Below are 14164 nucleotides of genomic sequence, written 5' to 3' on the forward strand. Positions count from 1 at the left end.
GGCAACGTGCAGTGAAACTGCCAAGAGCTTTCAGATTACTGGGGTAAGTTTATGAGAAAATGCATTCAGCAAAGCAGAGTATGTGTTATGAGATCCTTTGGAAGCGTCCCAGTTCTGTTGGCTTCAAGGAACAGCATTTTGCATTCGGTCTAGACTGATTTGATCCAAGTAGCCTAGTGCATGTCAGAGCTAGCAGTCTTGTTTTGGGAATGGTTAGCCCTCATCTACTTTGTTTTGGATGTTGTGGTATGATTTAGCATCCTAAATTCCAGCTGGAGAGGTGGGTCAGGTTGCTGACCCATGGCTGGGATGTGCTCATCCCATAACTCCACAGCTGGGGTCCCAGTCTCACAGGATGTGAGGACTGGTGTCTCATTTAAAATACCATTTCCCTTATTTTACTCCCTTACCCTCTTCATAGCCCTTGGAGTGCTTCTTTGTGGCTCTTCAACCCTTCCCACACTAAATCACTGTGCTTGAGCTCTCTCTGGGATTCACAGCTGCCCAAAGTCTTGCACCAGACCTGGAAAAAAGTGTGTGTTGTTGCTCCTTGTTTTCAGAAGCCCTAAACTCCACTGTCAAAAGCTTTTATTCCCTGGGTTTTTAATCACTGGTCTACTGGCTTCGCTAGTGGTTGTCACCTGTTGTGTCCCATCCTGGTCACATTTGTTCAGTTTTATCACTGCTTATCAGGATTGGTGGGATTATACTCCAACTGGACTTGCATCCATCGTGGCTGTAAAAGCATGGTTAAAAGTCTGATGCTGGCTGGCAGCCACGTTCTGCTGGATGTGTGTTTGGAGACTTTCAATCTGCTGGCAGCACCATGTGCATGTCTTGCCTTTGCTGAAGGTCTCTCCCTGTTTCCTCCCCAGATGCTGTGCTGATCCCCTGTCCCTGGGAGCAGCAGAAGGCCTGGGATATAAATCTGCCTGGTTTTCCCTGTCACCAGTGCTGCTGCTCCCTGGGAGGGGGTGTGAGTGTCCATGTCCATCCAGGGCTGTAGTAGCGGGTGCTCAGTCCTCCCTTTTCCATTCCTGTGGCTCTAGTACTGGCAGGTCTCTGGCATTTGGAGCAGTCAGACCTGTTGCCCTCAGCAATCAGTCTGAAAAGCCTGATTTCTCCAGCTGCTCCTTGCATTCCCCATTAAACAGATAAATAAGAGCCTCTCCTGACGAGATGGCAGGAAATTCCCGTGCCTGACTCAGCGCTGAGTGACAGGGAAGGGGGCTGTGTTTTGGGGTGCTGGCTGCTTCTTCCAGATGGAGAGGAACATGGGCTTCTTTGCTGGGTTACCACGAGTTCAGCACAGATGTCTGACCTCCAATCTCACCGCACAGAATACACCAATGTGTTCAGACTGGAGTTTCAGTGCCTCTGCCCACAGCCTCTATTTATCCATAAAAGCATGGATTTCCGTCCCGCTGTTCCCTCCCTCGCTCGCTCCATGTTAAACATGCTGCTGCCAGTTCAGCCTTGCCCCACAGTAAGGCCACATGTATAAATAATCCAGAAAAGCTAAATAAGGCCTTTAAAATAAGCCTTAGCAGAGACAGCCGCTTCAGCTTGCTGCCATGAAGACACAGAAACCTGGCCAAGTCCACGTAGCCAGAGTCAGTCGTACTCCCTGCAGCTCCTGCTCTCTCCTAGCAAAACCCTGCAGGTTTGCAGGTGTGTCTTCACCCTCCTACACCGGCTCCAGGTTAGGTCTGGGCTTGGTGGCAGCAGATTTATGGTGTGTCTAAAGCTGAGACAGAGCCTCTCATGCAACACTGAAATAGTGTCCAGTCTACCCTCTTACAGTGCCTGTGTGCAAGAGGCAAAAATCAGTATTTGTTGGGTTTCCCCCCCCCCCCAATGTCACATTGAATATGGGGGGAAAAAAGCACAAGGCTACTTCTGTGTATTCCATTATTGGCACTTGATGACTTGTCCTGCAGGGCCCAGCCCACACACAGCTTTTCTTGGGCTTTTAATAGTTGTGCTAAACTAAATTGTGCTCAAAATAGTAATAATTTCAAACATTTCCCCAGAGCCTGTGGCTGTTCTGCATGTTTATGGGAGGTGCAGCAAAGCCCGTGGTTGGGGCATGGGAGAGTCCCCAGGCAGGCTGTGGGGGGGATTTTTTTGGTGTCTTTTTGCTCCCCTTCGTTTGAGAGGAAACACTGCTTCTTGCAGAGAAGAAGCATGTTATCGTGCTTTTGCTCCTCACATTTTATGTGATGTGGTTTGGATAACCTTAATGTAACTTAAAGTTCTGCTCACCCACAGTTCTGATGGTGGCTCTCTAATACACATAAATCTCTGCAGAGAGGGGGATGTATTTATCTGTAAACAGTGCGCAGCCTGCCCTGTTTATCCAGCATGTGACCCCTCTGCTGCACACGGCGTTTTTCTGCCTTCCTCGCATCCGGCTCTTCCTATTTTATTGACTTTCCCGGTCCTGGAAATTGCTTTATATTTGGAAAACGTAAATTCGTCCCTCACAAAGCTTGCAAACCTGATTTCATTTCTTCCCTTCTTCTTTGAAAAACTCTTTTTGCTCTCTTTAAGACCGAAAACACACATTTTCCCTGTTTATTTAGACAAGCTTATTTTGTCTGCAGAAATCTCATCAAAAGCTAAGTTTCTTTGCTTGCATTTATAATCCTCTGAGGTTTATGTATTGGGAATAATCTTTGTGAGCTGGAAAAAGATTGTCCAATCTGTTTTAAGATGTCCCACTTTTTGAGTATTGCATCTCATTAGGAATACAGTTGGCTGTTTGCATGGCTTTTTTCTTCCTCTGTATAGCTTGGGGGAGAAAATATATCATTTCTTCATCTAGTGATAATGCTTGGCACTTTGCATCTTCAAAGAACTCTGTGGCTATGGATGGAATAATTCCTATAACATTGTGTTTTAGCTTCTCCTTTCCCCCATTTTACAGATGGGAAAGTGAACAAGAAGTCAAGTGAGCTTAGGCCATGGAAAGAGAAACAAGGTCAATTTGAGTTCCCACCTTCCTGACTTCTTCCGAAGCAAAAGAAAGTTTGATTCAGGTTGACACAAAGGGAGATGTAGTGATCTTTCCTAACCTTCTTAACTACTTATTTAAGTGCATTTCCTGGTGGTGCTTTTTTGGTGACTTGTTTTTTTTCCCTATAAATAAGTTTTCTCACTGACTGATGTGGTTGTCGCTTCTTAGTGAGTGGTTGGGGGTGTGTGAGGAATTGTCTGAAGTTTTATAAAGGTGAAGCAGCATGCTAATGGGGTTAGGTTTGTGGGGTGTCACTCCCTGCTGTCTGGGCGATCTCTCTACCCCCTCCTCTTTCCTCTCAAACCAGAAGCAGGGGACACCTTTTCTGTATTATTTGGGAATACTTTTATCCCCATCTTGTTTTCCATCTGAGACTAAGATGGGAAAAGTGAGCCTCAAAATGGGAACTGTGTCAACACATAGCAGCTGATCTTTCTTGTTTCGTCCACCACATGCCATGCTAAGATATTTTTTCCCCTCCCGTGGACTGTAGTGGAACTTGTTGGCTCAAAGTGGTGTGTGGAATTACTGTCATTTGCAGAAATAATTTCATACAACTGCACTAGGCTATAGGTCTTGATTTCCAGCTGCTTAATGAACTGACAAGACCCCCAAATGTGTTGCATGGCGTATAGAAAATGTGAGTGCTGTGGGCAGTAAACTGAGGGATTAGGCACCCTGTTACAGAGGAAGTCATGGTAACAATTTTGTTGCCTACTTGCCAGAAGTTAGTTAAAACTTCTTTTTTTTTTCAGGAGTTCTGGCTTTTTACGAAGTTGCTTTGGAGCACTGGGCAGTGTTAGGACAGGGTAGTCCTCTTGGGGAGAACCGATAATCTGCTAGGTGCAGAGGAGCATGGCAATCACATGAAGAATTCCTTCATTTTCTTTAGGAAAATCTCATGGCTGCTTCTCTGCAGGCTCCCTGGCCACCTTCTGACTGGCTTCAGATGCCTTGTTTGATAAACTTTCTGGCAAAAAGCCTTGCATGGCTTAACACAACTTTATTCTGGGCATGCTGTGCTAGTGAAGGCAGTGGAGAAAGCAGCTGTCTCCAGCCATGTGCTCTTTTGGGGGATGCAAAACTTTACAGAGCCTTTTTTGGGGGCTCAAGATTTAGTTCCAAGATTTTATTTAGTTTTCTGTTTCTGATGGGTGGGACGGATATCCTGATGCCTTAGATGAGGCCTTCAGCGATGGACAGCAGCACCAAGGTATCACAGCCAGTATTTTTTATTTTCATTTTTCTTTGATTTTCTTATATGGCTGGGAGCTCATTTGTGCATGCTCCTTCCCAGTGTTGGGCAGAGCTGTCCTGAACTGCTCTATGCTCCCAGGGCTCTGGTATCATCCTCTGTTTCTCATGACACCCAAATTGCTGATTACTTGTCTGCTGACTTTTTAAGGATCTGGATGTTTTTCCCTCACTGGGCTTGGGAAGCCCTCAAGGCTGAGCCAGGACCTGGATTTTGCAGCAGGGAGTGCACAGCAACTGGTGAAGGCTTTCATGCCTTGCTTGCAGGGTGTGAGTACTTGTGGTGGGGTCTGAGTGTCTCTCCTTTGTCACCTGACAGCTTCTCTCACTAGATTTTGATTTCAGCTACTTAGGAAAAATGTCAGCAGCTCAGCATGTGGGGGCCTGCATGTGCGTCTGGGGTTGTTCCGTTGTGTTTGTTTTAATTTTGTGTTCTGTTTTTTGGTGTTTTTTTTTTTTTGTTTTTTTTTTTTTTTTTTTTTTTTTTTTTGAGGTATTGTGTTCAAAAGTGGTGCATGCCTCCAAGAACACACCCAGGGCAAATTGCTCGGATCATGTAGATCCCCACGGAATTTTGTTGAGATCCTTTAGGATCTCTGGGTGTTCCTTAGGTATCTGAAATTAAGAGGAAGGGACCAACTGGCTGGAAGGGCTGGAAGGTTGGTTGCCCAGGGAGGGTTGGATGGGGCTTTTTTTTTTTTTCCCTGAGTCATCAAACTCACTGTCAGAAAACACTGAGTGGAAAACTGACTGTTGATATTTTTTCAGCTCTCCTCACTGCAAATTGGCAAGCTCCCTATTTCTCCTGTGTTTGAAAGGCTGAGGTGGCACGGTCCAAGTCTGACAAGTGATGACTGGGGAACCTGGGCTGTGCTCTCTGCAGGGGTTCCAGCCGTAAGCTGGCCATCTAAAATGAGCAAGGAAGTGGCTTCCAGGCTGATGTATCTGGAAAATATCAAGGGGTGGGTGACAAGGTGTGAAAGGCAAGGGCCACTCTGAGCAGTGAGAGCGCTCCAGAAACCTGGCAGTGACAGCAGTAGGAGCAGTGCTGGATGCAGCTGGAGATGGGCTGGAGCAGGAGCTCTGTGTCCAGTCTTTCCCCTTTTTCTGAGGGAGGCTCAGACCCACTCTGCATTAAATTGGTGTTTGTCCCAGTCTGCTTATCTGCTGGCCAGCCCACACACTTGCTCCAGGTGTTCTCTTATCTCAAAACCAGAGATGCACCTGAAATTATCCTTCCAAGGATTTGGAAGCTTTTTTGATAAAGCTGTCTGTCTGCCAGTGTTTTCAAGGACACATCACACTTTGAAATTGTGGTATTAAAATAATTGCTTTTGAAATGGAGGGAGGGTCATGTGCCCTACATCAGAAATTCCTCTTAGTGCTCATTAATCCGGTATATTAATGTCATGGCTTACATCCACAGGGTGTTTATATTGAATTTTTAGCTGCATCAGTATCTCTTGCTCCTCAGAATAAATGCCATATAATCTGGTAATAAGCAATATTCTTAATTTAGAAACCAAAAATAGGACATAGACAAATCTGAGTTACTGGAAGAAAGTAGGAAATAGCCTTACCATCATGAGGGGAGAACAAATTCAGTTGAATCATCTAGTGTTTAGTGTAATGGTAAGGCCAGAGAATTCCATCTGTTTCTCTAGGATAGCACAACAATTGCCATATTCCAAAGGCCTGATCCTTCTCTGTTAAACCTCTTCTGAGGTGTGTAAAGGGGTAGTTGGGAAACACCCTTCTTTCCTCACCCTGAGTAGGTCATTGCCCACCAATTGGAGGTGCATTATTAAGCTGTAGGGATTTAGACTTACACCCTCCAGCACCCTGTTGGAGGGAGATTAAGTTGTTCCTCTGGGACCTACAGTGGGCAGCACCGGTTGGGACAAGTTGAGAATTTGGGAGTGGGATCATCCTTGCTCTGGCAGGTGGGCATCATCCAAGATCTCTAATGTCTGGAGCACTTTCCAAGCCGACAGTCCTACACCTGAAGGGGGGACTTTTTCTCATGCCCTTAGCAACTGTTCTTAAGTAACAGCAGTGGAAGCAATAGTCATATAAGCATCAGTGGCTAATAAAGTCAGTCCCTGATACACTAAGGCTGGTAATACTGCAGGATGTCCCCAAGGGGTGATGACTCAGTGGCCAGTGCTTGTTTTCTCCCCACCATGTGGGGCACAGGCTGTTAACTTTTAGCTCAGGTGCTGTCTGGGCGCTGGGTGGATGGGTGAACTTCCTTCAGTGGAGGCTCTCCATGATTCATTCCTTTTCCCAGACACAGCTGCTCTCCCACCCTGTGAACTCCCTCAGTGCAACAGAGCAGCACTTGTTTGCCCTGATTCACTGAGTGAGTTTTGGTTTGTGTTCTGTATGCAGTAACAGTGGCTCTGCGTAGCCCTAGGTAAATTTTGCCTTGAAACACCTTGGTAAACAGGCTACTTTTCTTTGTGATGGTGGTGTCACACCGAACCAGAGTGATGTGGAGCAAGATCCATATTGGAAGTGAACGTGTCTTTGTTGCAGACATGGTGTGAGTTTTGGAACTTCTGTGTTTTCTGTGGTCGCAAACACACCCACACCAGAGAGCTGTGCTCTGGTGGTGCCTCTAAGTGGAGAAGGAAGGCACATTGTCACCACAATGATCAGGATGTTTGTGGAGATTTGCTCATGTTGTGTTTGTGGCAGAGGCCGTGTCTGTCGGATGGTCTAAAGTCAGTTAAGGCGAAGAGAGGGCTGCTATTTATTACTGATAGCACCCACAGGTTGCACAAAGCTGCCAGGATTTGTATTTTGAGGTCCTGTTTTGGTCACTTGGTCAAACAGGCAGCCAGTGCTAAGCATGTTCTCAGCATCATTGACTTCAGTGGCATTAGAAACATGCTTGACATCAAATGTGGGCTTGTGCAACTTGCTGATCTCAGGCTGGGTGGGTCTTGCTGAAAAGCTCCTGTGCCGACAGAGAGACTCGCTATTTCAGGCTGTGGTTCTGCTCGGCTGTCAATCCAATTTAAGGGGACCAGATTATAAACACTGTGAAATGCTGAGCTGGTGCAAAGCTGCTTTGCTGATAAGGAGCTGTTCAAAATATTTGGAAAGTTCAACTGTGCTGCAGGACTGGGCAGCCATTCCTGGCTGCACTCCCAGGGCTCAGTGCCAGGGGTGTTTTGGCTGGTTTGCCTGCTTGGCTTGATGCCGAGTGGCCGAGGCTTGACGTGCCCTGGGTGTCACTGTGCCTGAGGGACAGTGGGGGATGGCAGTGGTAAAGCAGCCATCCTGGTTCTGCCATCTGGGCAGTGAACAGCTGTCTGTCCCTGTGGGGGCAGAAAATAGAGTGGTGCATCCCATGGGGTGCTGCAGCGTTGCCGGGAATACCAAAACTGACCTTACGGCAACTCTGGTCTCACTGTATCTGTTCCCAGCTCCCTACAGGAGATGAAACTCTGATAGGTGGGAATGCTGCATCCCTGTCTGAGGAAGAGCTTTGTTGACTGTCAGTGTTTCAGTCCCAGAATAGTCTGGCAACAGAGCAAATTAGCAGCTTGCAAGTATTTGCAGGAGCCTCTTTGTGGATTTGGTTGCTTTTTGCTCCAAGACATCAGCAGAGATTTCCACAGTTCCTCCCTTGCCCTTGTCTTGGCCCTTGCCCTTTCTCACCCTCTCCTTCACAGTGCAACAATGTGCTAGTGTTTTATTGCTTCCCTTACAGATTTTGGGCACTAGTGAAATTTACAGACTTGCAGAATGGTTTTGAGTTAGAAAGGACCTCAAAAACCATTTCATTCCAACCCCCCGCCGTGGACAGGACACCTTCCACTATCCCAGGTTGCTCAGAGCCCCATTCAACCTGGCCTTAGACACTGCCAGGGATCCAGGGGCAGCCACAGCTTCTCTGAGCACCCTGTGGCAGGGCCTCCCCACTCTCACAGGGAACAGTTTTTTCCCCAGTATCCAGTCTAACCCTGCTGTCTGTCAGTGTGAAGCCATTCCCCCTTATCTGTCACTCCAGTTCCTAATGAAGACTCCCTCTCCAGCTTCCTTATAGGCCCTCATCAGATACTAGAAGGCTGATATGGGATCTGTATGAAACCTTCTCTTCTCATATTTTTGTTATCAAGGGGTGTATCATATATAAACAAAACACCTTTGCATCCCAGAGTAGCTATGCTTGCATGTTCCCACTCCTCTGTAGTCTATCCCATAATTTCCCTTAGGACCTTCTTTGCAGCTGTGCTGCCATTCATAAAATCTCTGCCAGCTGTTCTGCAGTGCTCTGGGCAGGGAATTGGGAGGAGTGAAGTGCACAATCCAGCACGAACGTGGTACTGTGTCCTCTGGATAGTTCCTGCAAGTGCTCACCTGGATCAGATGCCTGGTGCCAAGGAGTTCCCTGGTGCCTGGATGCAGTGTTGTGTTTTCCTGTTAGCAGGATGTTGTCAGCCAGTGATTATCCCCCTGTCACTAAAGGCAGGGGCAGAAATAGCTGCCTGTTGGGAGGATGGGAATGGGGAGCTCAACAACATTGCTACATCAGGAGAAACTATGAGTGCAGTCAGTTCTGACAGTGAGAAACCGTGTAGGTACACAACAAACAGCAGTAATGGGCTGCGTCTGTCTCCTCTAATGCTTCCCCTATCTGATCAGTTGTCAGCATCTGTTAATCTCTGCTGCCACAGAACATGGAGACAGCTCTGAGGTTTGTGTTGGTAAGGGTGTGTGCTGTGTATAATTCACAGAGTGTTGTGACAGCTGTAGTGAATGCTGTGACCCACGCCAGGGAGCAGTGGGATACGGCTGTGTTATCTTCTGTGTTATCCACGAGGAGTTTGGAGCCTTGCTGGTGTTACAGCAGGGGAGGGAACGTGTGTGGTCATGTTGGCCTCAGTAGACATTTGCATGTGCCTCCTTGGAGCACCAGGTTGCTGGCCCGCAGCCACACCAGCGTCTTGGGACCTTGTCAGATCTTGCAAGCAAAGGAACACCAGGCTAGGTCACAGTTCTTGGACAAGAAGCTTCCAGGGAACAGGCTGCTGATGCAGAGATACCACAGACGTCCTTGTGATGCCCTGTGCATTCTGACATGCATGCTGGGTGTGTTTCTCTTTTTCTGTTGTTACTTGTAATTTCTGATCTCAAAAGAACACTACTACAATTCTAGTGTCAATGAGAAATAAGTTGACTCTCCTTTCCCCCATACTGTGGCCAGTTGTAAAGGATTTGAAAGGAGTGTTTTGACATCTGCAGAGGGGTATAGTGTTGATTGTTTATGAGATAAAAATTGCTCAGGCACAAGTTGAATATACACTTGCAATGAGCTTGGCTTTAGCAGTGGGGAGCTGTGCTTCAGATTCCTGGATGCTGCTGCCACATGGAGTGCTGTCTTTTTTCCTCACTGGTGCAAAGTTCCCACGAGTGAGATGTTCCCACTGGTGAGAATGTGTGCTTTACCTGGGTAGGCTCACCCCTTAAGATAGCCATGAAGACCAGAGTAACAGGAGCTCCAGCTCAGGTGAGCAGCTTTTAACCTAAGCCCTTCAGGGTGACTGGTTTAACTAAGCTGTGTTTCTTTTGATTTAATGCCCAGTTTATTTCGCCTGCATGTCTGTCTTCAGTCAGGTTAGTTCTTTTGAGTTTGGCAGCTGGAATTGGGAAAATAATGACTGCTTTACAGCATATTATTGGCACGCTGCTGTGTACAAGTTCAAAATTGTTGACCCCACCTAAGATGGAAGTTTCCTACCTTGGCCCACAGTGCTGCAGTACCAAGAGAGCGTCTTGGGCAGGGCTGCCACAGGTTGAGGTGTTGTGCGAGTACAGAGCAGATGGTCTCAGCTGTCAGAACCACAGCCGAGTACAGCCTGAGGAGTGCCTGTGGCATGGGAACTCGCCAGTAACGGTGTGGAATTGTTTCCTCTGGCTGGAAGGATGATTGCAGCTGTTTGGCCATGATCTGGCTCCTCAGAATTGGTTTCAGGCCTGAAGAAATCCTCTGTCCCATATCTGTCGGTTTTCCTCCTTCCCCCTGCAAGCTCCCTGGGTAGCTGGAGCGCTGCCCCCTGGGCACAAGACACTGGTCACTCACTGTAGGGCTGGTGGTAAATGTCTCCTCCTGAAGCCCTCAGGTGCATGGTCGGATCAGGTTGGCTTCATTACCTGTTTACTCAGCAGGCTGCCTTAGGAGACATCCCCGGTACCCTATTCACACCTCTTTCTTCCCTGCCAAGTGCACACTTGTGCTAAATCTCTTCCTTCCACTCCTCATCAATGGTCACGGGTGTGACAGGACATCAGCTTTTGTTCCATTGATACTGAGACTTAGTTCAGAAAAACAGGACGCCATGGAAGTAGTTGTCTTGTTCATGTTACTTTCCTAAGTCTTGATTTTTTAGACACAGTTGTGCGGCAGGGAATTAAACCCCTACTTTTTGGAAGGTTTTTAATTAGCTGACATTATTGATTAAGATCTTGCAATCTGTAAAACAGTGCACATCAAGCTACTACAACTTGGGCAATGCTCCATTTTCTTTTTAAGGACAATTTAAATAGAATATTAGGGGAGAGGGAAAAAAAAATCCACCCCAAACCAGAGTACAGAAATGGCAGTTTAGGATTCTTGACATTTCTCAGAAAGCTGCTTAAGATTATCTTCTTAAAATGGCAGATTTTGCCTGCAAGTCAAGTAGAGGAGCAGGAACTGATATTTCATTAAAATACTAGGAGAGGCCTAAATGCATTTATGATCATTGAGACATTTGCAGGAAACAGAATCTTAGAACTGCCAAAAGTTTTAATAAAGGTCAAAAAACAAATCCTAAAATCCAACAGCATGGCTCAGATACTTCCTCTGCCAGAGATCTCTGCTTGTAGAGATACCTATCCTGGCTTTTTTTTTTCCCTTCTTGTTGTGTGTGTGCTTGTAAAAGCCCCAGCCTAAACTTCCCAACACAGGTCTGTGCTGCTCCCTCAGGTCCAGTCCCTGGTCACCAGAGAGAAGAGATAAAATTAAATAAAATACAAACAAAATAACATTTCAGTAGTGCAGGATTTCCAGGGTATTTCAGTACTTCCAAAGCTGTAGTGTACCAGGAGGGATCACAGTGGTGTTAAGGGATGCATCCTGGGCTGCACCCAGAGCCCCAGGGCAGCAGGGGAGGGGGGATTCTGCCCCTCTGCCCCGCTCTGCTGAGACCCCCCTGCAGGGCTGCACCCAGCCCTGGGCCCAGCACAGCAAGGACAGGGAGCTGCTGCAGCCAGGCCAGAGCAGGGACACCAAGGGCATCAGAGGGATGGAGCAGCTCTGCTGGGAGGAAAGGCTGAGGGAATTGGGCTTGTTCAGCCTGGAGAAGAGAAGGCTTTGGGGTGACCTCATTGTGGCCTTGCAGTGCCTGAAGGGAGCCCACAGGAAAGATGGAGAGAGACTCTTGACAAGGGCCTGGAGTGACAGGACGAGGGGGACTGGCTTCACACAGACAGAGAGGAGGTTTAGATGGGATATTAGGAAGAAATTGTTCCCTGTGAGGGCGGTGAGGCCCTGGCACAGGTTGCCCAGAGAAGCTGTGGCTGCCCCGGATCCCTGGCAGTGTCCAAAGCCAGGCTGGATGGAGCTCCGAGCAACCTGGGATAGCAGCAAGTGTCCCTGCCCATGGCAGTGGGGTTGGAATGAGATGGGCTTTGATGTCCCTTCCAACCCAAACCATAGTCTGCTTCTATGATAGGAATTAATTTGCAAAAATAACAGAGTTTATCAACAAGACCTGAACCTCTGGGAGGTAAATCACCATGGTCTCTGTGTCTTGCCAGCAAAACCTTCAAGTGGATGAATCCATGTAGGTAAGTGGTGGTTTGGTACTGTAAGGAGGGTGGTGACTGAAGGGGTTTTGTGGCACTGCTGGAGGGGTGGGTGCAGCAGTGGATTTTTCGGTGAGTAGTTCAATGTGTTTGTGATGTAGTGCTGTCCCCATTTCTGTCCAGTAACTGAAGTGGCAGCCGTGCAGAGCTGCCAAAATGCCCCTGCTGCAGCCTGTTTCCATAGAGTGGTAAATAAACATAGAGTTATCCCTGAGAGGAGCTGTACTGTGACAGGAGCGTGAAGATGTGTGACAATTTCCATCCTGAAATAAGCCATGTTTCTTTTCCTAAACAGGGATGAAACTGTAGTTCTGTTGTATATGTACAGCAAACATTCATGACAGTTTTGGATTTATTTTTCACATGTTAAGCAGCAGGATCATCATGGCTGAGGCCTTTGCATCACCAGTGTCTTCTGCAAGCCCAAACTGGACTTGTCTCAGTGCTTTTTTGTGTTCAGCAGAGTTAGTGTAAGATCCTCCTCTAAGGGAGGATCCCTTCCTAACTTTAGCCAGGGAAAAAACATCTTTAGTCCTTTAGAGCTAAATATAACCTCCCAGAAACCATCCCTCCAGTGATGGCTCAGTAAACACGGAAAAATACTCAGCCCCAAAAAGGGAAGCACAGGAGGCAATAGTTTTAAATAGTTATCTGTATAGATCTGTTATATATGAAGCAAGAACCAACATTTTAAAATTTACTTGGTGCTTGAAAGCATGCAGGATTATCTCCAGGTAACTCCAGTGTCTCCGTGTATACCACAAAGGATTTGGCCCCACATATTTGCATGGTTGCTGAGGAAGCTGCCAGTTCAGGATGAGAAAATGCAGTAATTCGTTTACTTCTGTTATTTGGGGTGGGGTTTTGCATTCTTCTGGTTGGTTTGTTTCCTGTAGGGTTTTTTGGCGTGGTAGTAGAGGACAGCTCTAGGATCATCCTCTTACTTCACTGGTTCCAAAAAGGTCTTTGATTGAAGCACAGAAGCTGGTATATCTTGCCACCCTCTAGCCACCCTCTATCACTTTCCATGGCAACTTTTGCAGTGTTTGGGAGTCGGGTTGAGGGTTTTTTTGCCTCTTAAGAAAACCATTGAAGATGATCAGCTCACCCCAATTAAACCACATCAGGGCTTTGACAATGCTGGTGTTACCTTGGTTTTGTCCCAGCCTCCTCCCTCCTGTGGCCTTCATGCACTGGGCACTTCTATAAATCACAAATTCCCACTTGATGGCAGCAAGTCTGGTTGCATCCTACAGGTTAAATCTGTGTTGTTCTTTGGGACCAGGATCTTCAGCCACAGCGGGGGACTGGAGGTTCTGTTTGACCTGGTTCTATTTGACCTCTGATTCATTAATAACTTCTCCTTGGCCAGGTGGTATAGTGAAAATCTGACTATGGTTAATATATGCCTTCCTTTCTGTGAGACTGAGTCTTGCCCTACCACCCCCAAAGGTTAGGGAAGTGTGAAACGCTTTCAGTGTCTGCTTCTTTTAGCATCAGATGTCTAATTTGATTTGTATGTAAGGAGGAAAACTTTGAAGTGTGGTCAAAATACAAAGGGAAAAGTACTTCAAAGAAATGTAACATTATAAGTGTATCTGATCCCTCAAGGTTTTTGAAGCTTTATCTTGAGATTATGTATTCGGAGGAAGATTTGTATGGAAATACTGAGGGTCATTAATGCATCCAAGCTTTTATGAGTGTTGGCCTTGAACTATTTTGTGCTAGTTTTGCTTTCACGTGGTGGCAGGCGAGTGGTCCTTCACCCATCTGTCTGCACTGCCAGTGTCCCTGACCCAACAAAAATTAATGTGGTGTCTGAGGGGGAAACCAAAGCAAAAGCTGATAGAGTGAGACTTGTTCAGCACTGTTATCCCATGATCAGCAGAGATCTCTGGTATGGCTGCATGAAACCACAGTGTGTAAACTCCCCAAACTTCTGATTAGCACTGGTTGCTCTACTGGAGTCCAAGGTTGTCGGTGGTGTTGGATGACAGGTTTCTAATAAATACTTTGAACTTTGGGAGAGTT

The 14164-nt window shown here is 46.8% G+C and overlaps 1 protein-coding gene across 10 annotated transcripts in view; it reads left to right on the forward strand.

Moving 5' to 3' along the window:
• Positions 1 to 14164, forward strand: part of PPFIBP1 (PPFIA binding protein 1) — a 101091-nt gene that overhangs the window by 29960 nt on the left and 56967 nt on the right. The gene's annotated exons all lie outside the window — the stretch shown is intronic.

The sequence above is a fragment of the Chamaea fasciata genome, unplaced genomic scaffold (genome assembly GCF_029207755.1).
Source record: "Chamaea fasciata isolate MVZ Bird 193981 ecotype frontalis unplaced genomic scaffold, bChaFas1.0.hap1 SCAF_5, whole genome shotgun sequence".
NCBI lineage: Eukaryota > Metazoa > Chordata > Aves > Passeriformes > Sylviidae > Chamaea > Chamaea fasciata.